Source organism: Crotalus tigris, unplaced genomic scaffold (genome assembly GCF_016545835.1).
Source record: "Crotalus tigris isolate CLP2741 ecotype Arizona unplaced genomic scaffold, ASM1654583v1 scf7180000017814.3102382, whole genome shotgun sequence".
In the NCBI taxonomy this organism is placed as follows: Eukaryota; Metazoa; Chordata; class Lepidosauria; order Squamata; family Viperidae; genus Crotalus; species Crotalus tigris.
The window spans coordinates 518,230-545,759 of NW_024096652.1; the positions used below are offsets into that span (position 1 = coordinate 518,230).

Consider the following 27,530-nt stretch of genomic DNA (forward strand, 5'->3'; position numbering starts at 1 on the left):
GGGCGGACTGCGTTGTTTGGCAACCCCCGTGAAATGGTCGTTCGACCCCAAATGGGGTCCTGACCCACAGGTTGAGAACCACTGATCTAGATATTAAAAATAAGTATCTGTCAGGTTAACTATGGCATCTGTCTTTCTCTAAGCCCAAAGAGTGACTGACAGCCCAGGTTCAAGATCCAAGCTACACACAATAGGGTGAGCTCCCATTATTTGGCGCAGCTCCTGCCCACCGAGCAGTTCTAAAGCATGCAAATGTGAGTAAATTAATAGGACCACTTCTGTGGGAAGATAACAGCATTCTGTGCGCCTTTAGCATATAGCCATGCTGGTCACATGACTGCAGAAATTGTCTTTGGAAGAAACAGAGATGAGCATCGCACCCTAGAATCGGATACAACTGACAGGGAAACTTTTATCTTATTTTATGTTTCTCTGAAATAAAGTCAATTTAAAAAATGATATCTAGGATATTAAAAATACATATGGCATTTGTCCTTCTCTAAGCACAAAGACTGTAAGACGTGCCTAGCTAAAAAAAGATTTTCTCAGAAATTAATTTTATCATCCGTTTAAGACCTGAGAAATAGCAAGCCGTTCAAGTATTAAATGCTATAGTAAGTGCTGTATATGTATTTAAGGTTCCTACTTTTTCAGCAGCATTTCTGAATGCTGAACAATACCTTGTATATGATTAGGTCACTGTTCTGGCTTTCAAAAAGTGAAATCAGCACTATGCAAGCAAATCATTGTTTGCAAAACCCAAACAGATTAAAACTAAGCAGGTTAAAATCTGAGCAGATTTGATGCATTATCAAATTACAAATATATCTTGTAAGGGACAGAAAAAATTAAACATAGCTATGACTGTAAATTTAAGCAAATTTTTTAGCAAATATATAAAGTAGTAACCTAACCTACAAATGATTAGATCTTTATATCCTTTCATATAATTTACGAGGGAGACTATTGTTAATGGAAGTTAGAATTTGGAATAGAAGTCAGTACTTATATTTGTAGATTTTTAAACAAAGCTAAAATTATTCTAAAATTTCACAAGCAATTGGAACATCCATCACTCTAGTTAACCCAGTTTTAGCCCATAAAGATGTTTGATGTAAATTGGGAACGTGGTAGAAATATCTGAAACCTCATTAAAGAACATGGAATATTTTAACTCACACAAACTGTATAAAAGCTCAGCTCATTTGGAATTCCTATAGAATAAGATCGATCTCATTGAAAAAGAGCTAAACATTTCTATTTTTTAAGCACATTTTCCTCTACTGATTTAGTTGAAAATAAGTATATTCTTATATGTTCCTTCATTAATGGGGAACGTGATCTCTGTATATGCTTAGAAGGAGTTATATTTATTCTACAATTTCAAAATATTCTAAATCCCCAGAATGAACATAAATTCCTTTAAAATAATAATGAAGTCTGCACTTAGTTACGTTCCTTTTCTATGGTCATCATATTCCTACTTCACAATTTCCAGAAATGAATTCTAGATTCAGATCCAGCAACAGATTTAGTACTCTGCCAAGCATTTTCTTGGTCAACTGAATTTAATTCAGTAAGCTTAAGAGAAGTGAGCAGCAGAAAGAACAAACAAGAAACAACTGTGTATCTTTATTTCTACAGGATGCCTTTAGCCATATTTCTCGTCCAACTCTTTGCCCAAGAGCCATTGATCCTATAGAAATTATTGTTAAATTTGAGGGACGGAGAATTGGATAGTATGAAAGACCGAGATAAAAAATGAAGACTTCAGTGGAAATTATTCAGTACAGGTAGTCCTCAATTTACAACAGTTTGTTTAGTGCCCATTCAAGGTTACAACGGCACTGAAAAAAGCAACTTATGACTGTTTTTCACACTTACAATCATTGCAGCAACCCCGTGATCACGTGATCAAAATTCTGATGCTTAGCAACTGACTCATATTTATGACAGTTGCAATGTCCAGGAATCATGTGATTAGCTTTTGTAACCTTCTGACAAGCAAAGTCAATGGGGAAGCCAGGTTCACTTAACAACTGTGTTACTAACTTAACAACTGGTTCAGTTAACAAGTGTGGCAAAAAAAAGGTTATAAAAGGGGACAAAATCTGGACTTGTAAAGATATTAAAGCTTTTTGGATTAAGATTTGGTGGAATATTCAAAAGATTTTTAAGAAAAAGATTAAGTTTACTCCGCAATTATTTTTGTTGGGTATTACCGTATATTTTGATGTTGAACCTTGTAACAGCTGCAAGATTATTGGTGGGGCAATATTGGAAGAAAAATTTGTTGCCTACTTTGGAAGAATGGATACTTAAAGCGTCTAATTTGGCAGATATGGCGAAGATCTCCACCTATTTGAAGGACCACTCACAAGAAAGATATATTATGGTTTGGAGAAGATGGATTGATTATATTCAGAAGAAATATGAAGTTGAAAAGTATTACCTTGCTTTTGAGTAGATTTTAGATAATTATTAATAGTTTTAATTATATTATTATTTTTGACTTAATTTGTTAACATTTGTATTGAGAAGGAGTTAAAGTGTCTTATGGTTTTGATTGAAAGTATAGTTGGTTTATGTTAGTAGGATTATATTTGTTCATTATTTTGTTTTACCCTGTAATCAGCTCTGGGAGGTGGGGGAGGGGGGCAAGGGGTGGGGGGTTATATTGTAATAAATTTATAAAACTTTTAATAAAAAAGGGACAAAATCTACTTAACAAATCTCTCACTTAGCAACAGATATTTTGGGCTCAATTGTGGTTGTAAGTTGAGGACTACCTGTACAATCTGTTTTACCATTTTAAGGACTGAGCCCCAGAGTAGCTTAATTCGCCACCATAGATATAAAGCAACTTACAGCATTTTCTCTAAATCAGACAGTGGGTTCTAAATCGCAGCTCCATGAATCCAAACACTATCCAAAATCCCATAATTCTGTACTTCTTCTTGACCCAGACTAGATTACTCACATACCAGTCAAATCCCTAAATAAAATCATAAAAGCTGTGATAAAAGCATATCATTATAAAGATCTGGCCAGGAATCCATCAAGATAAATTGAAATAGTGAGATCTAATATATGTAATAGTATTTTGCTGTATATGACAAACAAGTTCTCCTTGTTTAGATGATGCACAGAAGGAGGGAAAAAGACAAAAAAAATGAGTACAGCCTATATCAGTGGTGGCGAACCTATGGCACGCATGCCAAAGGCAGCACTCGGAGTCCTCTCTGTGGGCACGCACGCTGTCACCCGAGCCCTGCCTTCCCCACGGCCCCCTCACCAGCAGCCCCCCCAAAGGAGAGTCACCCCCGGGCGCAGCCCGCACAGAGCAGCGCAGACAAGCACATGACAGCCGGGCAGCAGGGACAAGACTCCGCCCTCACACCCCATCGCACACAATTGATGCTGCGGAGCATAGGTGGAGGGTTTGGCTGCCATGGCACCCTGGGCGATCTGCTACGGTGGGCCGTGGAGGTGGTGGGTGGCCCTGTGGGCAGGCAGGGCAGAGTGGAAATGGAGCGGGGGTAGGAGGTGGGCCAGTGGAGTGGGGGCGGGCCAGGGGGTGGTGTGGGTTTTGGGCACTCGGTCTCTAAAAGATTTGCCATCACTGGTCTATATACTATGTGCTGCAAGAGCCTACTATTACCAAGTCTGAATACAGACAATATAGAGTTCTAGTTATATAATAGTAATTATATAACTTCTTCTAGCACTGATGATGTTATCTAGTTTGGTAATGAAACGTCTGCAAGAAAATCAGCAAGCTCGGAGAGCACCAAGAACCCCATAGCAACATTATCTTTATATCCTTTACCTGTATCTTACAATTGGATATTAGAACGTGTCTGATGAAAAATAAAATGCGTACCTCAGTGGCTGGAAATATCAGGCCTAGGACTCAGCCTGATTTCAGATATTCCATGCAAGAAATTACTTTGTTTAGCGGTTTCACCAAACTATTTAGACAGTAAGACATTTTCTCCAAATGTTTTACTTACATATTTTTATACCACTGTTGTGTTCAATAGCTGTCATACATAGGATGTTTTTTTAACCTCTTCATTTACTTGTATTCAAACAGACAATTTGTCTATTACTATACACAATTATTTTTAAATAAGCTAGAGATACATCTTGAGACATCTACAGCAGATAGCCAAAGTAGCACAGAACAATCCTTTAGTTCTTCCAAATACATTGGGCTTCATCTCCCAAATTCCAAGTCAACTTGGACAAAAACTATTTGGCTGGGAATTTTGAGAGTCCAACATACCTGCAGGGAACCAGATTGGAGAGTATTTTTTTTATATTACTTTATATAACAGCAATGTTTCCATACAGAACCAAATTATATATGGCTGTCATTACATGACTGCATTTAATGTAATAACAAAATGAAATTCAATGGTGAAAAAAGCAAGGTTCTACATTTAGGCAAGAAAAACCAAATGCACAGGTATAGTATAGGGGGTACCTTGCTCAATAGTAGTAACTGTGAGAGAGACCTTGAAGTCCTAGTGGACAATCACCTAAATATGAGCCAGCAGTGTGCTGCAGCTGCCAAAAAGGCCAACACAGTGCTAGGCTGCATTAACAGAGGGATAGAATCAAGATCGCGTGAAGTATTAATACCACTTTACAATGCCTTGGTAAGGCCACACTTGGAATACTGCATCCAGTTTTGGTCACCGCGATGTAAAAAAGATGTTGAGACGCTAGAACAATGGTTCTCAACCTGTGGGTCGGGACCCTATTTGGGGTCAAACAACCATTTCATGGGGGTCGCCAAACCACACTGTCCGCCATTTTTTTCCCTTTTCCCTAGCTTCCTACTCCCTCTTATTCGTGGCCACACCCACTTGGGGGTCACCACAACATGGGGAACTGTATTATGGGGTCACGGCATTAGAAAGGTTGAGAACCACTGCTCTAGAAAGAGTACAGAGAAGAGCAACAAAGATGATTAGGGGACTGGAGTCTAAAGCATATAAGGAATGGTTGCTGGAATTGGGTATGTCTAGTTTAAGAAAAGAAGGACGAGGGGGGATATGATAGCAGTCTTCCAATATCTCAGGGCTGCCACAAATAAGAGGGAGTCAAGCTATTCTCCAAAGCACCTGAAGGCAGGACAAGAAGCAACGGATGGAAATTAATCAAGGAGAGAAGCAACCTAGAACTAAGGAGAAACTTCCTGACAGTGAGAACAATTAACCAGTGGAACAACCTGCCTCCAGAACTGGTGAATGCTCCAACACTGGAAGTTTTTAAGAAGAAACTGGACAACCATTTGTCTGAAATGGTATAGAGTTTCTGCCTGAGCAGGGGGTTGGACTAGATGACCTCCAATGTCCCTTCCAACTTTACTACTACTACTACTACTACTACTATTACTACTATTATTATTATTATCATTATCATTTACATGTAATGCTTTCTGTAAATACAGTGGCACCTAAAGGGAAGGAAAATGTAAATCAATCTTTTATTACCATTACCTGGGGGGGGGGGGGACAGACTGGCTTTTTAAAGCTGTACTTATCCTTTAAGAGAGCACTCCATTTTGGCCAAAGGGAACAGATGTCTTTTGGAGACAACAGCTGTAGCTATTTAGATTACAAAGATGTGGCTATTGTCTATTTCTCAATGCACACACAAACACCTAAATTACTAGGTACCCAGTAGAATAAGGAAGTTCACATTTATTTGTTAAAAATATTGGGGGGAACTTTAAGATATATCATCATATGCTAGCTTATGGACAAAGGCATCTCACTCAGAAAATGAAATAAAGGAAAGAGAACATATGCTTAATAACTACCGAATCCATGAATCAACTTCCACAGGTGTCCTTCTCCCCTGTCAATTCATAAGAAATAATAGCCGATATATTTGAAACATTATGAAAGAGAAGAAACTCAACTGACAGAGAAAATTGTAGAAAGAAGGACTTGTAGATAACTGTCTCGGCTGTTTTGATCAGTTCGTTTCATTAAAGTACACTACCTGAATAAATATAAACAAAATATTAGGCCTATACATTTTAATATTTTTATAACATTTTACAATATTGAAATATTCCATTTGTCCATAAAAGCAACTTCAACGCACCCAGTGCACAAACTGATTCCCAGCCCAAGACCCTCCCAGTGTTACTTTCCACTTCATGCTGTGATCATCAAGATTTTATTATGGCTTTTCTTCAATAATGATATTCAATCTATTGCAACGGTACTATTGCCATTTCAACTTGATGTAAAGTATTTCATAACTGTGATCTTAGAACTCCTTTCATAGGAAAACATATCCCAAGGGTCAGTTATAAAATTATTATTTCAGGGAGTCATAACTTTGAACAATTTCTAAACAGAGCAATCGTTACCTGAGGACTACTACTATATCAAAAAAAGTCATCAAAAGGTGAACATTATTGCCATGAATATGATTTTAATAATGACCTGGTTTTCTTCATATCTTCTAGATTATTAATTCAAACTAAAAATAAGATGAGAACTGCCTGAATAGCATAATCCCAAGAGGTAATCTATTTACCAAAAAGAAAATGATGGATTTCAGACAATTCCCCCTTTCCACCCCATTTCCACCCCAAGTCTAGATAGACAAATATAAAGATGCCTCCATTACAGTATTGCCAGAATCTAACATCCTCTTATTAGAGAGAAAAAACAAGTTTTCCTAATACAGCCTACACAGTTGTCCACATACTGACTGATCATAGGGCTTCTCGAAGCTGTAGATCAGGGGTGTCAAACTCAATTTCATTGAGGGCCACATCAGCATTGCGGTTGCCCTTGGGGGGGGTGTGGCCAGGTTGGGTGCAGCCTACTGGGTGGGTGTGGGTGGAGTGGGTGTGGCCTACTGGGTAGGTATGGCCAGCTTTACATCGTTCGTGTCAAGAATGCCTGTGGGGGCCTGGGCAGGAGTGGGACAGATCTGAGGGTCTCTGGCAGAAGGGGGGGGACCGGGGCAAGCGCCAAGGCATGGTGCATTTCTTCATTCCTCACAAAGGGTGACACCTCCCCAGCATGCACCCAGGTGGTGGGGCCGACGCTGCAGGAGCTGGTTCCTCGCTGTTTCCAGACGGCCTTGTGGAGCTAAGACTGAATGCGTTTCAGCATAAATGGCCACCACAAAATTGTACATTGACTCCCAGCCGGCCTGGGCCAGGGCCAAGGCAGCGGGGGCTGTTCCCTCACTGTTTCCAGGATGGCTTTGCGGGCCACATCCGGCCCCGGGCCTTGTGTTTGACATGTCTGCTGTAGATAGACTAAGAAGGAATACCTCATTGATTCTCTCCAGTGTTGATTATCAAAAATATCTCAAAAAAGAGGATGCACTTAGTTGTCATGGCAAATAATTTATGATAATTCTAGATTCATAGATCTAATTTCTGCAGAATGAACTCACCCTTTGTGTGCCTTTTCTTCTATTACTATTATACATACTAAGCCAAATAAACCACATTATGGTTTGGAAGAATTGAACTCAATTTATGTATTTCGTATGTGCCTAAAGCAGTATTTTTTTTTCTTTGTAAAGGCTTCAGCCTACTTGCCTATCAGGTTCTTGTTCGTTGACTCTAAAATAGAAAAGCCTGATTTTATTTTATTTTGTTTAAAAGATTTTCTGATAGGGAAGATGCTATATCTCTTGATCATTTTACTGTGACACTGAAATAATCAAAGAGATCCTAAATGGTTGTCTTACTTTAACACAATGGTCATTAAAAACTGCTTTTGAAAAGATATTTCCAATAGGATCTACCTAGAGCATAGCATTAGCTTTCTGGAGCAAATCATGGCTTGTAATATTCAGCTAAAGGAAGAATGGGGGTTTTAAAGGGATATATTCTGTAGCTGTACTCAGAAAGACTACAGGTAATTTAATATATAAAGCTAAGTCTGAATCACAAGGAAAATTGTGTGGCTTTATCTATTAAAACCTAGTTTTAACTAGTTAGCAAAACAAAATCGTCATTCATAAAGCAGATAACTGAGGAAGAGAACAGAGGTTAACAAAATTCTCTCCGTTAATAAAATGCAGCCATACTACAGGACAGTTCTTTTTAAAAAGGGCAGCAGCAGTGCATTAGAGACCCTTAAAGCGCAGCAAGTACATTAAAATACAGTCTATATTTTTGGTAGCTGTCAGAGGCATTTGCTTATGTTGAGACTTCTTCTTAACAGAATGTTCCATGTAAGTGTAATTTTGTAACAATCTGTCTACCACTCTGGATATATAAAAGATTCTCCTGATTCTCCTTGATGTGCATTGATAACCTAATGTATTATTTATGAGTCTGACCAATCTCTCTGGTTATTTTTCAAGAAAGAAATTAAATATATAGGTCCTTGTCTCACGATATTTAACACCTAAAAAAAATCTATCCAGGGTACTCTAAAGGAAAGACAAAAAGATCTTTCTAAACTATAATGAGGTTCCTTCGGGTTGAGTCCAGTATATTGTATGAATCCAGGCCTTAAACTTGTAAACTATTTATGAATTATTTTTAATGTAGAAATCATTGCCTTATTCAAAAAAAAAAAAAACCAATTCAACAAATTGGTTTAGCACAATGTACAAAACCCTGAGCAGGATGGAAGCAGTTCCTAGTAAGGCTGCCTTTTGCAATTGACTAATGGCGAATTTGTCAATGCCAATGGTGTTCAAATGGTGCTCCAGTTGTTTTGGGATTGCATCCAAGGTGCATAATAATAATAATAATAATAATAATAATAATAATAATAATAATAATGATGATGATGATGATGATGATGATGATGATGATGATGATAGTAATAGGCTCCTTGGGTGCAATCCCAAAACAACTGGAGCACCACTTGAACACCATTGGCATTGACAAATTCGCTATTAGTCAATTGCAAAAGGCAGCCTTACTAGGAACTGCTTCCATCCTGCAACGATATCTGTAATACCATCAAACATCCACATCTGCCTATCCCAGGTCCTAGGTAAGGACTCGATAGGTAGACAAAATGCCAAATCCAGTCTGAACATCTGGCTGACTGTGCGATGATCCATAATAATAATAATAATAATAATTCTCAGTTCTGAGGCATAGTAAAAGTAGGAAGCCTACAATATTCTAAGCATTGTTAGACCTCAGTTCCTATTAGGCTCAGTCAATATGGTCAATGGTCAGTATTAATAAGGGTTGAAATTCAACACCTGGAAGGCCATATTTCTCCCCACCCCATAATTGTTTAAAATTTAAAGCATTTATTTATAGTGTACATAAAATTCATATTCAGTATTTTTAAGGCACTCAATGAAATGCCTTATGCTGCTATGCATGTACAATCTAGTTACTGAGCTGATTCATTTTATGGATTGCCACTACAATGAATCATAAACTAGCCAAATTGGTTATATTTGCAATACAGGTAGTCCTCAACTTACGATCACAATTGAGCCCAACATTTCCTGAGCAAGACAGTTGTTAAGTGAGGTTTTGCCCCAGTTTATGACCTTTCTCGCCACAGACGTTAAGTGAGCCACTGTAGCTTTTAAGTTAGTAGCACAGTTGCTAAATGAATCCGGCTTCCCCACTGACTTGGCTTGTCAGAAGGTCGGGGAAAAGGGGATTTATTTATTTATCTATTTATTTATTTATTTATTTATTTATTTATGAGACTTATATACCACTTTAAGTGCAAGCACTCTCTAAGCGGTGTACATCAGTAAGCAATGTATATATATATTTACATTGCCCCCAACAATCTGGGTCCTCATTTTACCTACCCCGGAAGGATGGAAGGCTGAGTCAACCTTGAGCCGGTGAGATTTGAACCGCTGACCTACTGAACACAGTCAGCTAAAGTGGCCTGCAGTGACCCTGGGACACTGCAACCATCATAAATACATGTCAGTTGCCAAGCATTCGAATTTTGATCAGGTCACCCTGGGGATAACTGCAACAGTCGTAATTGTGAAAAATAGTCATAAGTCACCACTGAAACTTCGAACAGTCATTAAATAAACAGTTTTAAGTTGAGGATTGCCTGTCTTGTCCTATGAGCTTACAAGTCAGAGTTGAAACCTGGGAAGCCAGTGTTATACTACTGAATAGTAAGGTTTTCTCCGAAACTGACTTGGTTTTTTTTAGCAGATTTGCTCACTGCCAAAAGTCTCCATCATGTCAATGAAGAAAATAAGTCGGCATTTCTTTTCCTAATATATTCTGTATCTGCCTCTTGAACTTTGTACTTCTCTCTACTGAACAATTTGGCTCAACCCTACAAAAGGGCTGATTTCCCTGATCTAAATAGCTTCTCCTGCTTTCACTTTGAAATCTTAGGAACGATATTCCGCAATGAGTGCATCTTTAAGGAACTTGTCTTGGGACGATGTCTATGGAGATTCTCAATCATCCGGGTCATGGTTGTCCCAAAGGTGCTTTTCCCAAAGGTAACTGGACTTGCTTGAGGTTTTTTTTTCCTTGAAAATCTTTCGCTTCTCCTCCAAGAAGCTTCTTCAGTTCTGCCTTCTCTTGGGACACAACTGCTACTTCTCACAATTTGTAAGTATTCAGTAATACCTTCTTTATCTGATCAGGTTAGAGTTTTATAATGTAAAGGCTACGTGTGGGAGAGAATCCCTATTGCAAATATGGTTTTAGTTAAGATTACCCGACAGCACATAATTGTTTACAATATGGTGTCTTGGAAATCCCAAGGGTGCTTTTCAGGAGGCAATTGGACTTTCTTAGTTTTTTCCTTGAAAACATTTCACTTCTCATCCAGGAAGCTTCCTTCAGTTCTGACTGAATGGTGGAGAATGGAAGGATTTATATTCTATGCAATCATCTGGTCCTCTGGTCCTCTGAAACTCAGTCTTTGAAGCCATTTGGGGGGTTTAATCTGTCTCCTCAGGGTCACCTGAATCAGTGCAAATGGTTGTGGAACCTTTTTGGGACTGCTGAAAGGACTGTATTGTAGACGACCTTCAGAGACCACCTCACCATAAAGGAAAACCATGGCCCGGATGATTGAGAATCTCCATAGACATCGTCCCAAGACAAGTTCCTTAGAGATGCACTCATTGTGGAATATCATTCCTAAGATTTCAAAGTGAAAGCAGGAGAAGCTATTTAGATCAGGGAAATCAGCCCTTTTGTAGGGTTGAGCCAAATTGTTCAGTAGAGAGAAGCACAAAGTCCAAGAGGCAGATACAGAATATATTAGGAAAAGAAACGCTGACTTATTTTCTTCATTGACATGATGGAGACTTCCATTCATGATCACAATTGGGACAGCAATTTCCATTGTAAATCTAGTCATCACTTGATTTCTTTTTACCCCATTATACAATTATTTTTACCATGGTCATTAAGTCCATAATGTGATCAAGTGAATCGCGTGGTTGCTAAGAGAATCCAGCTTCCCCAATTAATTTTGCTTGTTGAGAATTGGCTGGGAAGATTGCAAACCCCAAGACAACCATGATAATTGCAACCTGGTTGCCAAGTGGCTGAAATGCAATCATGTGACCACGGGGCTCATGCAACAGTCATAACTTTGAGGATGATTCATAAGTCATTTTTTGCGAGACCATCGTAACTTGGAACTGTTGTTAAATAGTCATAGGTTAAGGAATACCCAGAACTAAAGAAGTTTCTTGGATGAGAAGCAAAAACATTTCCAAAGGGAAAAAGCTAAGTCCAGTTCCTTTTTAGAAAAATCATTTTTGAGACAAAGCCTCAATTATTCTTTAAGAAAGATTGTTTCTACTTGCTAACTGTAACACATTCTAATGCATGTTTATTAACAAGCAAGTTCCACTGTGATCAAATGAGATTTATTTCCTAATAAATGCAGGCCAAATTCATACATTGCATAGAACCACTGTAAAACTGCCTTGCTTTTAGTTTAGCGTGTTTTGTGAATCTTACTGTAATTGTCAGCCAAGTTTTATATTTTAGTGCATTGTGCCAAGTTGCTCACTGTAACAAACCACTATTAAACAAGCTGTGACTCACCATATGTAAATCAAATCATAGTATTTATGCCTAAATTCATACTATATAAACAGATATATGAAATTATATTGTTCTGAGCCTAAGTGGTCTGTTTAGCTCCAGCACTAACTGCTGTGAGCCCTTAGGCTTGATTCTAACAATAATCTGTTTAATCCTTCAAATAACCAATACATTGATTTTTTTTTTCTTCCATACAATCATATTCTCATAGACTGCCTGGACAAGTCCCTGCATTTTTCTTGGCAAGTTTTTTCAGAAGTGGTTTGCCATTGCTTCTTTCTTGGAACTGAAAATGACTAGCTCCAGTATACAAAATATTTGTCAGTGTGGAGGATAATTCTTGCTGGAGATATATTACATTTATACACTTACTTTCTTAGCTGTATGATGCCTTCGCTGTTAAAATCCAGAGCTCACTAGATGGCAGAAAATAATTATAGCTTCTGTATCTCTTTGCTACCATCTAATGATCATCTAGATCAGGGGTAGGCAACCTTGGCTCTTTTATGACTCGTGGACTTCATGCTGGCTCAGGAATTCTGGGAGTTGAAGTCCACGAGTTATAAAAGAACCAAGGTTGCCTACCCCTGATCTAGATTATTGCAGCCCAGATGTGGCATCACTATTTTTTCTGTATTCAGGGCATAGTCGTTATTTCATTTTATTCTACAAAATATTTTGTAGATTTAGCTGAGCAGGGAATTTGATTTCAGAATTCCTTGGGACAAGATCTGCCTTCTGATCACAACACCACGTTGTCTGTTGCATTTGTTGTCCTATGCACCTATTATTCTGTGCTATTCTACGGATGGAGCCCTTTTCAGGGCAGAATACTGAGTTGATGACCTCTGAATGCCATTGCAACTCCATCATGGTTTGAAGGTATACAAACATTTCGGTAAGGTAGCAACCTCCCCTGCCGAAATGAAAGCCTTTGATCTCCTTGACATTTCTCCCCTCCCCCTCTATATATCCAAGTGATTGACCTGTGCTAGGAAACCATTAAATAACAGTTACAGATAAGCCAGCAAAACACACACTCATTCCCTCTGGGAGAATTTCATAAACAGCTTTTCTCATGGAAAACACACACACATACATACACACACACCCCTATAAACACATCCTTATACACATCTCAAACAAGAAGAGGAAACTGTCGTTTTTCCCAACAGTCAGCATGAAGCAGAGATTGACGAGGGTGGCTTGTATTCCAATAACAAAATTATTCCCCTCTCCAATATTATTACAGCACTGTGCACGACAACAATAAACAAGAGGTCATATAGAAAAAAAAACTAGATGCTCTAAAACACTGGTACAGGAGCCTGTCCTAATTTAACAGCTCAGATCACACCATCTCTGTCATTCATTTCATAATAGGGGGGGGGAAGAGATGAAAAGAGAAAGATGTGCAAATATTATTTAGGGTTATCGGGTCTCCCTTGCTTTCATGGGATGTCATATGCTAAGAAGGGTTGAGCTTGAGCTCTCTCTAGCATTCCTTTGTTTTGAAATTTTAATCTGGCAACATGGTGCACGTTGCTATCTTGGGAGGGGAGGGGGGCAAAAATGAAATGTTACAGGGAAAAGCAAATGCCGAGGAAAAGAACTGCCAAATTCAAGCATGCATGGTGCCTTCCCCTTCCCTTCAGAAAATCAAGAATATTCTCCAAACAGCCATTGTTAAGCCTTAGTCTCAGGTTTGTTGCGCACAACACAAGCCCTTTCTGTCTTCCCTGTCAGCAACGCACTTGCCCCCTACCCCCCCCCGCCACCTTTAATGGCCTTGCATGAGAAGAACAAAATCAACAATCCAGATCTGGTCTGCTCAATTAAAAAAAAAACATAGAGAAAAGAATACAGTGAATATTAACCATAGCCACATTCCCCACCCCATCCCCACTGCCTTCATTCCCACCACTATAAGCAAGATCCGTCTTTCATAAGGCTCTAAGTCACCCGGAACAAGACAAGACGAGAAGATGGAAAAACTGCATTGGAGAAACAGCCAGCTGATGCAGCAAAATGTTCCCATGTAAACAAGCCTATGGTTCCTTCCCCCCCATACCACCACCATCAATACTGTAAAGATTGGAATTATCCAAAGGAGGAAGCAAAATCCTTCATTAAAGACATTTGCTGGCTTTTGACCTCTAAGAAACACGCAGGAAAACTCCAGCATCTTTTTAATTCCGTCCCGCATTGCAGAAGGGGAAAAAAATTTGCTCTCTGTGAACATTTTGCCTATTGCAATAGCTGGGCCATCCAAAGACTATTTCTGTAAAGCTCATTGATTTCACTGCAGTCTTTAAATGTTTAGTGTCCCTCCACAGCATGCGGCCAATCTACTTTCTTCTCCCTCTAAACAGTTTTTCTTGAAAAGAAGGGAAAGATCCTTTCCCTTCTTCCACCAACAGCTGTGTTATGCAAGACACGGCCTTTCGCTTAAGAAATTACTTCCTCACAAGCATTTGATATTTTGCTCCATCTTCACCTCTGGAGCATCACCCCCACCTTCTACATAGGAAATCCATATCCCACCAACAGAGTTCTAAAGCGATCCAGACTTCCCATTCTGGGTTTTTTTTTTTTTCCTCCTTTATTTTCCCCCCACACCTGCATCCTGCTGCTTAAGGAGTTGGGAAGAAAGGAGAGGGATTAAAAACTAGAGAAGGAAGGTTTCAGAAATGCCAGAGCGAAATATCTTTTTAAAAAAAAAAATATCTTTTTTTTTTAAACAAAACAGAAATCTGTTCCAACGAACTCAAATAAGAGACCTCTCCGTCAGATCTTTTAAGGAAAAAAGAAGGTGATGATTAAGGCTTCCTGTTCAGAGGAGAAAGGATGGAGACCAGCAGCCCCAAGGACTCCACTGTTTACATCCCTTACCGCCACCAACGCAACCGCCGCAGGTTCAAAACAGGCTCACGACCGTCTTTTCGGGGCACCTTCCCGTCCCTTAACGACACCCCCGCCCCCAAGATACAAGCAGATACTAACCCAAATAACAAGCTCAAAGATGTCTGTCTGTCTCTCTGTCTCTCTCTCCTCGCCAGGAGCGCAGCTACTGCCTTCCCGCCTCCGACACCAGTTTGTTTCATTCACTTGCCTCCCCCGGCCGCTCGCTTGCTCACACACACACACACACATACACGCGCACCCTCACACTCTCCTCCTCCCCTTTATTATTTTTAACAGCAATCAATATTCATTCCCCCCGCCTCCTCGCCTTTGTGTGCGTGCCCGATGGGGCGGGAGGAGGAGGAGGGGGGGCAGAGCTTTGCTGCGCGTCTGGGAGAGCGTGTGTGTATGTGTGCGCGCGCGCGCGCGCGGCAGCGGGAAACCCGCGCGTTCGCCGCCCGCGCCCCTCACCTCCCATTCCCAGGATTAGCCCTTCCTGTGAGCTGCGAGCGACCTTTCCTCCCCAGCCCACCCCCTCCCGCCCTCCTCTCCCGCGAAACAGGCGCCGCGACCTCACTTGGTCTTTGGGAGCCTCATTTCCGAGCAGAGGAAGGAACCGGGCGAGGGAGAAGAGAAAGAAGAGATGGAGAGGAGGGGGGGGGAGAGGAGAGGCGCGGGAAGAGCTTACGCGCGGAGGGGCGGAGGGAGGTGCCGGGCGGGTGATAGGCAGGTGGCAGCAGAGGCCTCCTGGCTGGAGGTGATGGGTGAGCGGCGACCGGGGAGAGGGGGGGGGGCGGCAGGTAAGGGAGGGGGGCACGCGCGCCCATTAATAACCCCGCCGCGCAAAAGGAAAGGACGAGAGAGGGGAGAAGGTCTCAGCCCTGAAATGAGAAGGAAGAAGAAGAAGAAGCGGGGAGACCGGAGGAAGGGGGTGGCGGGAACGGATGGGTTTGTGGCTTGCTGAATCACCCTTTTTTTACTGTCTGGGGTGGGAGGGGTGGGGGAGCACCGGGCATCGCGATACTGGCTCTCCCCTTGTGGATGCTACCAAAGGAGACAGGCGGAGGGCTTGGGGAACTGGGCTGCCATGGCAACGGAAAGGAGCACATGTGACGTCAAAGCGAAGGGGGGAGGAGGAGGGGGGCGCCTAATCCGCAATTCGGGCTTTTGTATCTCCTGGAAGAATCGGGAGGGAGGCGCAGCCGCGCGCGCAGAGGGGGCAGCATCTGGAATATCAAGGCCGCCTGAGCGCGGCAACCTGCAAAGGGCCCGCAGCGGTGACCTCGGCCGGGGCCGAGACTCGTGGGCGCACGCTTGCGCGCCCCTGTTGGAGGAGCAGGCCGGTTCCTGTGGCTCGAAAGGTAAACGCGGCCGGACACGGCCCGGCCCCCTTGGTCGACTGGCCTACGGCCTGCCACCACCTGCTTCCTTGCAGACCTCAATAGCCTCTTTTGTCCTCTGCGCCTTGGCAGGTGGATGGCGGGTAGCAGAGTGGCACTGAAAATAAGGCAGACCAGCTAGGAATTTGCATCGGTGGATAACTCCCTTTCTTTCCCCTGCCCCAAATAAAAGATGTCCCAGCCCCCTTTCCTCAGCTCCTTGGAGCCCTGATCGCCTCTGCTCTTGTTCCTTGCATTCTAATCAGATTTTCTTTGGGGGGGGGGGGTACGTCTTCTCATTTATAAAATTGCTTGGATGGGCTTCAGAAAACTGCAGCTTTTTGCTCCTTGGGAAAAGAAAGTGCAAGCCCAAACAGCAATTCTGTCCAGGGATCCCCTGGCTTTTCACCCTCCACCAAATCTCTTTCATCCAGTGAAGGGATGCAGAATAAGCATTAAGCCCTTGCTGAAACTCCCGTGCAAGTTGTTTACCACGATCAGCCCCCATCACCACCAAAGTGTGTCACTCACACATCAGTTTGGACAGCCCATGCAGAGAAAAAGCCTTTGGTCTCTTGTCTTTCAATGATTGTCCAGTAAGCAGCATGCAAATCCAAAATTAATAAGTCTCAAGGGAACGGTCGTCTTCCATTGAACTTTTTACACCATTGATTTAAGGCTTCTGGTCCCATCATTCCTTTGCCAGACATATGGTATGTGGAATTTACATATCCCTGCCAGTAAAAGGTATTTATTGTTTGGGTTGCAGCAGTCAGCCATGACCTCCTCTAGAAACCGGAGGAGGTAGTGAGCGGTTCTTCACTGGATGTGTTCAGACAGAAATTTGACAGCTCTCTGGTTGGGAGCGCCTTAAATGCTTGCATTGTACAAGCTGTTGCACTCAATGGCCTACAATTAGCCTCTTCAAACTTTATGGGTCCTCTGATTCTCACTTCCTGACACATTTTTTTTCGAGATCATTTGTAGCAAAAAACCCAAAGAAGCCTCAGACTTGATGATTCTTTGATTCTCAAACTGCAGAGACAGAGAAGAACATCGGCGTAGAAAGAACTCCTGGTCACATTAACACAGTATCTAAAGGAATCATCTGTGCCTTTGAAAGGGAGAATAGATTCTATATTTAGAGATTCTCTATGAGATTTCAACAAGATCAAGGATATCTTGATTCTGACACCAGACATTAGACAGGTTATTCTCGTATTCTCATGCTTCTAAGTAGGAAGCAACATCATGGTGGCCCTATAGACAAAAGAACCAGCTCTGCAGCATGTCTGGTAGATGTCTTGGCCTCAAGGCAATTGGCCACCACCATGATCTATGACTTGTTTGATGTCCTTTTTTGATGGATAGAACTGTGAGAAACATCTATACATTCCTATAGGCATAGTTGGAGTCTACAAGCTTTCGGTTAAAAATTACAGAAATTCTGTCATGAGCTCTTTCATTGTCATTGACCCTCAACTTCTCAAGATGGGGAAAACTGGGAAATTGTATTTTTATATAAATTTAATGAACACTGTTTTTCAAGCTAAAGTTAAGGGCTAACATTTCTTTGGCCCTTGTCAGAACTACAAGAAAATCATTATGAAACACATTGATAAATGATCCTGAAAAGGGCAAGAGACAAGCCAATCCCTATTGCATTGTAACTCTGCCCACTGCCAGGACTTTAATCCTGACCGGATCAAGATTGAACTCAGTCTTCCATCCTTCTGAGATCGGTAAAATGAGGACCCAGATTTAGGGGGGGGGCATATACTGACTCTGTAAACCGCTTAGAGAGCACTATGAAGCAGTATATAAGCTTAAGTACAATTACTATTGCTATTTGAAAGGCAGACAAAAGGATGGCATAAACAACCTGTTTTTTTCTTTCTTTCCATTTTTGAGTCTGAAATTGATGGTGAGGGAAGTTAGCCCAAAAAAGGAAATATTAAAAAGGGCAGGAAAATATATTTTTCACCAAAAGGATTTTTAAAAGTATTTTTTGAAAAGCAGAAACCAAATCTGGCCCCAAATCTATCTCTCTGCCCCAAGCAAGAGCTAGCCCCATACAAATGCAGATGTAAAACCATCAGAAAGTTGAAGCCAGAGCACTCAAGAAGACAAAGAGAAAATCTGCATGCCCCCCCTCCCAAACTCTAGGAGTCATTAGCCCCATCACCTGGGAAGCAGGATATGATAATAGGATTAAACCACAGATATCAAGGCCTAGAAAAACACTCAGAAATAGCCTCAAGGTTCATGCCACAGGAACAGGAAACTATTCCAAACAAAAGGCTAGAGGGAGTATAAAAACCTACTGCCCATGTGCTCAACCTCTCTTTCCTCTCCTCTGCTCTTTCTTGCAAGGATCATCTTTCTGCTTCTTCAATAAACTGTAACCTTCTTCCCAAAGCAGTCGCCATGTTGCTTATTTATCCAAGACTTACTTCTGACAATGGAAATGGAACAAAGTAGCCATTATTACTAATATGGAGACAAAACTGTCAGCTTATTGAAAAAAATAATCCTAGTACAGATCTTGTTTCTTCTATTGTTCTTGATCTTTTTTATTTTTATTGATCTTGTTTATTCTACCTTCTTGTTTCTTCTAGAGCCAGTTTGGTGTAATGGCTAGGGCACCAGGCTAGAAAATGGGAGACTATGAATTCAAGTCCTGCCTTAGCTATAAAGAAGAGTTCCCCAATGTTTCTGGCTTTGTGAATGGCAGGGAGGGGGAGGGGATGATGCCAGGCAAGTGACTGGCAAGCATGCATGTGTGCATACAGCTCCATTTGCTTGAATGGCGTGCACGTGCACCTGCTGGTCAAGCAAATGGAGCACATGCACACGCGTTCACCTGCTGGTCAAACAAATGGAGCACATGCACACGCGTTCACCTGCTCGTGCAAGTAAGGATGCGCATGTGGGCGTGTGCGCTCACTGGCCACAGTTGCAATCTCCTCATGGCCCACTAGCTCTCTCTCTCTCAATCCAGCTCATCTCACAGGGTTGTTGCTGGGAAAATAGGATGAGGAAGAACTGTTGTGTGTGTTTGCCACCTTGAGTTATTTTTAAAAATAGTAAAGGTGGGATAGAAACAAACAAATATTCTAAGGGAAGCATAATGAGTAACCTGAGAATAAATAGGTAATAATCAGCAACAACTGGTGATGCAGTCACATCAATTTTTCCTAGAGCCTGACCGGATTATAATCACTAACACAACGTTTCAGCAGAAAACACTATTGCAACTCATTTCAAATATAATCAAGAAATAATTAATTAATTAGTTAGTTAAAATAATTAACTAAAACTTAACAATAGTTTAGGTTTAATTCACAGCAAAATGACAAAAAGAATACCATCAAGAGACTTTGATTCAAAGAGAACCAGAATAAAATAGCCTTGAAAAAGTAGTTAATGATTGTAAATAAATAATGTGTCATGTATATTATAGGGCACCTGGCCACTACAGATAACACCATTGCTGTAAACAATGTATGTCCACAGTAATTTTGTAAAGCAGTTGTCATGGTTCTGACAGATGAAACTCTTCAAAGAACTTCGAGGAATCTCGAGGTTAAGGAATCTTTATTTGAGAAACATAGCATCAGCACTTACATAGCCAAAGCCAAACTCTGAATTCCCCTCCCCTGAGTACATAGTATCAAAGCACAATTCCCTCCTCTAATTTACAGTCATAAATCACATTCCCCAATTAGTTTGAAATGCAGACTTTTCCTCCAGTTCGCCAATCCACCAATTCTTATCATCTCTTATTTCAAAAACCTTGGTTCTCACACTAGTTACAGTATTGTTATGTCTAACTAAACTCCCATGCACATTCCTCCTCCTCCCCCCAGTATCATCTAATTCTAACTCCAATTCTAAGAGTAAAACATAAGAAGGAAAATGGTTTCATCTCCATATGTTGTCAAAGCAAAAACATCCGATGTTAGCAGCGTTGACAGCACTATTACAACATACTTAAGGGGAAAAAATGATATATATTTTTTCAATCAAGTTCTCACTTCAGGCACACACGACTAAACTTTAATTCCAGGAAGACCCAACTATCTGGAAAAGGAGGAAGGAAATGAGGAAAAAGATGACCAGCAGCAAGGTGTCAGTGGCAATGAGTGCACCATTGGAAGAGCTGATGGTTAGAGACTCGTTTTGAAGAAAAGCTATATGGTCACTAAGAGTCAACACCAACTTGATGGCATTATAATCAATTTTTTAACTGGATTTTATCCAATGAAGTCATACCTTCCCACTCTGTTTCCCTAATATATATTAAAACTTTTGATTCAATTTAGAATCACTTCCCCTCTCCATATGCTACTCTAATCCTAGTTCCTGCTAGAATCAGCCAGACCAATAAAAGTCATTAATGAGAGAGCATGGACGCATAATTAGGTCTTTAAGTTTTTCTGAAAAGCTGGCCATGATCCCAAAGGTCCTCCCTCTTTCAACTCAGCAAGAAAAAAAGGCTTCCTTTCCTAATGTTAACATGTAAGCATATTTCTACAGATGAAGTTGGTCCATCAGTAATTTAGATCTATTCCTTTTTGGCTTTTAAAAAAATGATACTCTAAATTGGGTTTTGAAATACACATGGTGCAGTATAGGGGTCTAGTTCCTAGTGCCCCTTTTTCTTACAGGAGGAGCTGTTTTCTGCAGTAGATCAAAGAACATCTTCAATAGCATCCCTATGTAGCTTAATCTGAATATGATTAATGCATAAACAGCTGTGCTAACAATATCCAGAATAGGCTAAGGCAGGGGTAAGCAACCTTGGCTCTTTTATGACTCGTGGACTTCAACTCCCAGAATTCCTGAGCCAGTGTGAGTCAGCGTGAGTCATAAAAGAGCCAAGGTTGCCTACCCCTGGGCTAGGGAAATCTGAAGTACTAGCCCATAATCAGTACCGAGTCATGTGCAGGGCATAGAATCTATATAATTCAATCAGTTGAAAGGATCCCTGGCTACCAAAGACACCTATATTTATTCAATTAACCTGAAGTTCAAGTAGCACAATTAATGTAAAACATGGACCTTTGTGAGAAATATAAACACATCCAAGATTAGCAAGAGTCACAGTCTAGAGCAGGTATCTTTTTGCAAATGAAAACTGAACTTAAAAGTTGCAGCTTACAGTCGTTATGATGAGGATGATGTGATTAGAATAGGAAGTGACAAACATTTTCAACCTTAATTCTTGTTAATTTCAAAATAATTTAAAGTTTATTAAAGATGTCTATTTTAGCCTGTATTTTGTTGTTATTAGTGACCAAAATTGCTGAATTTTATTGGTATTTTTTTCATGATATTTCACTGAATTTCATTCGTGGAGGCTCCAGAGCAGGGGTCTTCAAACGTGGCCCTTTTATGACTTGTGGACTTCAACTCCCAGAATTCCTCAGCCAGCTGAGGAATTCTGGGAGTTGAAGTCCACAAGTCATAAAAGGGCTAAGTTTGAAGACCCCTACTCCAGAGCATAAAAAAAATAGGTTAGGTAGTCCATAGGTTATCTAATCTTTTACAGCTGTGGTTCTTAACCTGGACGATATTGCCCCCCAGGGGGCAATTTCGTTTTTCAGGGGGGCGAAGGACCAAAAAGAGGACGATATGGGGGCGATGGAGCGTATATCTGATGGAGGGAGGAGTGCTTCTTTCGAAACATCGCATGCTGAGTGGCTCTGTAAAACATTTTGTATTGTATTTTTTTAGCATGCTCTCCACTTCGATATTATATTTTCTTTGTGTCTTTTTAATCCTTTTTAAAGTGTGCGTGACTATATACTTTCCTCGAATCTTAATTTAGTTTCAGAGTTTTCATCTTGAAATTCTTAGTTCCTGCATTGCGGTTTGTTCTTATGCCCTTTTTATATTTCTTTTTGCATCTTAAATTTCACTTGTAATTCAATCATTAAATGTTACTGTTTTTCTTTTCAGGCATTTCACTTTCTTGCAATTGAATTTTGTTTTCACTACATTTAAGTGTCTTGAATAAATAAGATAATAATGAAATACATGTATCACGAAGTTTGGAAATAAAATGACGGGTGGTGCCAAAATTTTTTCACACAGTTGAGATATGGGAAAAAGACTGAAAATAAATTATTTGCATTGATATGTCCTGATGACAATTTTAAAGGAAACAAAAAAAGTGTTTGGATAAATTGAAGAATTATTTCCTATGTTGTGATTGAGAGGTTATGTTGGGGGAGGGGGGCGATGACAACTTCCTCATTGGCTCAAGGGGGCGATTCATTCAAAAAGGTTAAGAACCACTGTTCTACAGCATTTGGCTTCTTAAATTGTGCTATCTGCATTTTATTTGGATTGTGCCTCCACCAGCCAAAAGTCACATGGATGAACACAAATTCAGCCAAAAGGATTTTTGACAGCCAGGAGTTACTGTCACAGTTGTGCAGAGTGCATATGGTCCCTTACTTCGTCTTCCAAATATTGGCTATATACCTGGCCCAGGATAGTTCATTTTTGCCAAATATTAGCCATTCAAATTCCTTCTATTAAAAACTCTGTCCTATTGTTGGCCAGTGAGGTTGGATGCCTATGTCCAGTTACTACAGCTCAGTGGATTATATCTGCAAGCCCACTTATAAGCCATAAAAAAATCCTTATGAGAGGGCAAAGTCTATGTTCTTTCAAAGTGGTAGCAAAAGGTCCCAAAAGTAATTGCGGTATTTATCTTGTGAACAAGCAAGATGAAAGAAAATTGTATCTTCCCAGTAGCTGTCTTATGATAAGGCAATTGCATTCCATACAGACCTTATCAGCATTGAATTCCTGCACATCTAACAGTTGGTTTTATTTGGTTTCTTACTATACCGTAGTGAGGTAACTCATATATTCTCAGAAAGAAACTTGGAACTGCCTCATTTATTATGTATTTTTATACAATAAAGGATGCTTCTAAATTTTTTAGTAAACTTTAAAGCAGCGGTTCTCAACCTATGGGTTGCGACCCCATTTGGGGTCGATCGACCATTTCACGGGGGTCGCCAAGCAAGGCTGTCTGCCATTTTTTCCCCTTTTCCGGTGGGTGCCTTACCTCCCTTGGGCTGGGCCAGCTGGTGGCCCAGCCGGTGGTCGGCCTGCTCCGTCTCTGCTGCTTGCCAGCTACGCCTCGGCCAGTGCAGGGGGCGGCACCACACATGCGCGGTGCTCTCGGGTAGGGAAAGTCCTCGACTTACAACCGGTTGGGTAGTCCTCGACTTAAAATCAGTTTAGTCCTCGACTTACGACCAGTTTAGTCCTCGACTTACAACCAGTTGGGGGTCGCGGCATTAAAAAGATTGAGAACCACTGCTTTAAAGAGTAGGGACTCATAATAGACATAAGAGAAAAGAGAATCCATAATCATGCCCCTGGGATAAATAAATATATAACCTGCTTTTCTTTGTTTGGCCACAGATTCTAACATACTAATTAATTAACCATACTCAATGAATAGTCCTCAATGGCACCATGTCCACATGGAGAGAAGTAAGCAGTGGGTTACCACAAGATTCCATCTTAGGCCCAGTACTCTTCAATATTTTCATAAATGACTTAGATGAGGGAATTGAAGGGGAACTCATCAAATTTGCAGCCAACACCCCAGAAGACAAACTCAGGATCCAAAAAGATCTAGACAAACTTGAACAATGGGCCCTATCCAACAAAATAAGTTTTGATGTGGAGAAAAGCAAAGTTTTACATTTAGGCAGGAAAAACCAAAGGTACAAATACAGAGACCTGGCTTAAAAACAGTAACTGTGAGAGGGACCTTGGAGTCCTAGTGGACGATCGCTTGACTATGAGCCAGCAGTGTGTAGCAGCAACCAAAAAGGCTAATACAATCCTGGGTTGTATAAACAGAGGCATAGAATCTAGATCACACAAAGTATTATTACCGCTTTATAAAGCCCTAGTACAGTGGTTCTCAACCTTTTTAATGCCGCGACTCCCAACCGGTCGTAAGTCGAGAACTATTCAACCGGTCGTAAGTCGAGGACTACTCAACTGGTGCAGCACCGTTTGCAGAATGGGACTTTTGGCGGGCTCAGCAGGGCAGAGACAGCCTGGACAATTCCTATTGGCTTTTGAAAGCCAATAGAATTAGACTCTATTCAAGAGAGACTATTCTATTGTCTTTCAAAAGCCAATAGAATAAAAGGGAGTAGCACAGCTAAGGAAAAGGGGAAAAAAATGGTGGACTGCATTGTTTGGCGACCCCTGTGAAATGGTCGTTCGACCCCAAATGGGGTCCCGACCCACAGGCTGAGAACCACTGCCCTAGTAAGACCACACCTGGAATACTGCAGCCAATTTTGGTCACCATGTCACAAAAAAGATGTTGAGAGTTTGGTAAAAATTCAGAGAAGAGCAACTAAGATGATCAAAGGCCTGGAGACTAAAACATACGAAGAACAGCTGCAGGACTTGGGTTTGGCTAGTTTAAAAAAAAGAAGAAATAGGGGAGACATGATAACAGTATTCCAGTATCTGAGGGGCTGCCACAAGGATGAGGGGGTCATGTTGTTCACCAGACCACCAGAGGGCAGGACAAGAAACAATAGTTGGAAACTGATCAAAGAGAGAAGCAACCTGGAATCAAGAAGAAACTTCCTGACAGTGAGGACAATCAACCAGTGGAACAGCTTGCCTCCAGAAATCGTGGGAGCTCCATCACTGGAGATTTTAAAGAAGAGACTAGACAATCACCTGTCTGAAATGATATAGGTTCTCCTGTTTGAGCAAGGGGATGGACTAGAAGACCTCCAAGGTCCCTTCCAGCTTCTATTCTATTCTATTCTATTCTATTCTATTCTTTCCTACAGAACAAAAGAGAAACATTCAAAGCAAACTACTAATAAGCTTCACTAGTAAGTTTTACAGGGCATGACTTTAACCCTGAGCATAATATTTTGGAAGTACAGGTAGTTCTCAACTTAACAATGGTTCATTTAGTGCCCTTTCAAAGTTACAATATCACTGAAAAAAGTGACTTATGACCATTTTTCACACTTACGACAGATGCAGCATGCCCATGGTCACATGATCAAAATTTGAATGCTTAGCAAGTGGTTCATATTGTGGCAGTTATGGTGTTCTGGGATCATGTGATCACTTTTACAACCTTCAGACAAGCAAAGTCAATGGGGAAGCCAGATTCACTTAACAACACTATTGCTAACAACAACTGCAGTCATTCACTTAACTGGTGTGGCAAGAAAGGTCATAAAATGGGGCAAAATTCACTTAACACCTGTCTCGCTTAGCAACATAAATTTTGAGCTCAATTGCGATTGTAAGTTGAGGATATTCCATTGTACTATACTCCATTGGAATTAGTAATGTTCACGTCTGATTATGTGAATGCGGTTTGGAAAACACACTGACAAATGAAATATCCTCAGCCTCCTAAAATACAATGTTTCATTTTTAATTGGAAATGTGTGCAATCTTGCAACAAAATATGATTGGGCTGAAATAATACTTTGTTGCAGAAAAGGGATAAATTAATCCACTTTTCAGTTTGATTTCATTCATCCATCAACTCCCTTTGGTAATCAGTTCTACAAGCAGAAACAGAAGTTGAAAACCGTGTTATCATGTTACACATTTGCTAGCAAGAAGATAGGTCGGGGGGGGGGGGCTTGGCACTCTAGCAGATGACGTCATCACTTGTATTTTGGAGGGGGGAGAGCTTACATTGGTGAATAAATCATTGATTGGTTAATAATAAGCTATCAAAATGGAAAACAGGAAGGCAGAAAAATAACCTTTCCATATATATACATATAGACACGCACACTGTCTGCAAATATAATACCTTTGAGTCAGTCTTAAGTCCTAACAACTACCTGAATAAGTTCTTGCGGTTTTTCTTGACAAGATTTTTTGGGGAAGTGGTTTGTCTTTGCCTCCTTCCAAGGGCTGAGTGAGTATCACTGGCCCATGGTCACCCAGCTGGTTCATGACTAAGGTGGGGCTTAGAACTCAGAGTCTCCCAGTTTCTAGCATGAGACTGTAACCATTACACTAAACTGGTTCTCTATTCTATTTTGCCAAGCTGTTTGTATTTAAACAATTTCATAAATCCACAGAACCCTAAAGTCTTGAGTATGGCTACCAAATAAGACATATATGAAGTCTATGTTTATTGGTTGAGGATGATGGGAGTTTAAAGGGCATTTAAAGGGCACCACACTGGGGAATGCTCTTATATGCAATGGCTATGTTTCACCCCACAGACATGTTTTTTTTTAAAAAAAATTATGATGGCCAGAATCAATATCAGAAATGAATTCTGGAAAGCTTCATGTGCAGAAAAAAATGAGATAAAAATAAAAAGATAACGAAGAATGAAAGAACTGGCATTGAAGAAGTCATCCCCTTTTATCCACTGTTCAGAAATTATTCACTTGTTATTAAAGGGTAATGAAGCAAATAAAAAATTAATTTAGTCTGATAAAGATATGCAAAATAATGTTTTTAAATCAAGAAACTGAAGATGAAATCTGGTTCTTTTTTTTTCCTCTGATGGAAATGAGTGGAATTGGAAGGAGTAATTCCCACTAGCCCAGTGGTTCTCAACCTTTTTCATGCCACGACCCCCCAACCGATCGTAAGTCGAGGACTACTCAACTGGTTGTAAGTCGAAGACTACTCAACTGGTGCAGCACCGTTTGCAGAATGGGACTTTTGGCAGGCTCAGCAGGGCAGAGACAGCCTGGACAATTCCTATTGGCTTTTGAAAGCCAATAGAATTAGACTCTATTCAAGAGAGTCTATTCTATTGGCTTTCAAAAGCCAATAGAATAAAAGGGAGTAGCACAGCTAAGGAAAAGGGGGAAAAAATGGCGGACTGCGTTGTTTGGCGACCCCTGTGAAATGGTCGTTCGACCCCAAATGGGTCCCGACCCACAGGTTGAGAACCACTGCTCTAACCCTTCAATTCTTCTGAAGTTTCACAAAACTAGGAGCTTTCTGGAGGAACTTCCTGGAGCATAGATTATTTTTATTCAGGGGAAAAAGTGCAGACAGGGAACAAGAATGTTAAAAGTTCCACTGCAAAAGCACACTTACCTGCACTTGATAGTTTGATCTTAATAGTGTATCCACTGTTTACCCTTACATAATCCACTAAGAAGCTCAATCCTTTGTACATTTACACAGATATAAATTCTGTCCAA

The 27,530-nt window shown here is 40.7% G+C and overlaps 1 protein-coding gene across 7 annotated transcripts in view; it reads right to left on the bottom strand.

Moving 5' to 3' along the window:
* The window catches only part of LOC120307740 (mitogen-activated protein kinase 10), a 212,232-nt gene extending 196,827 nt beyond the window's left edge, over positions 1 to 15,405 (bottom strand). For all 7 annotated transcript variants that reach the window (XM_039342825.1, XM_039342824.1, XM_039342829.1 and 4 more), the window contains exon 1: positions 15,035 to 15,405. The gene's annotated coding sequence lies outside the window, so the exon portion shown is untranslated. The remainder of the gene's footprint in view (positions 1 to 15,034) is intronic.
* Between the last annotated feature and the right edge of the window lie 12,125 nt (positions 15,406 to 27,530).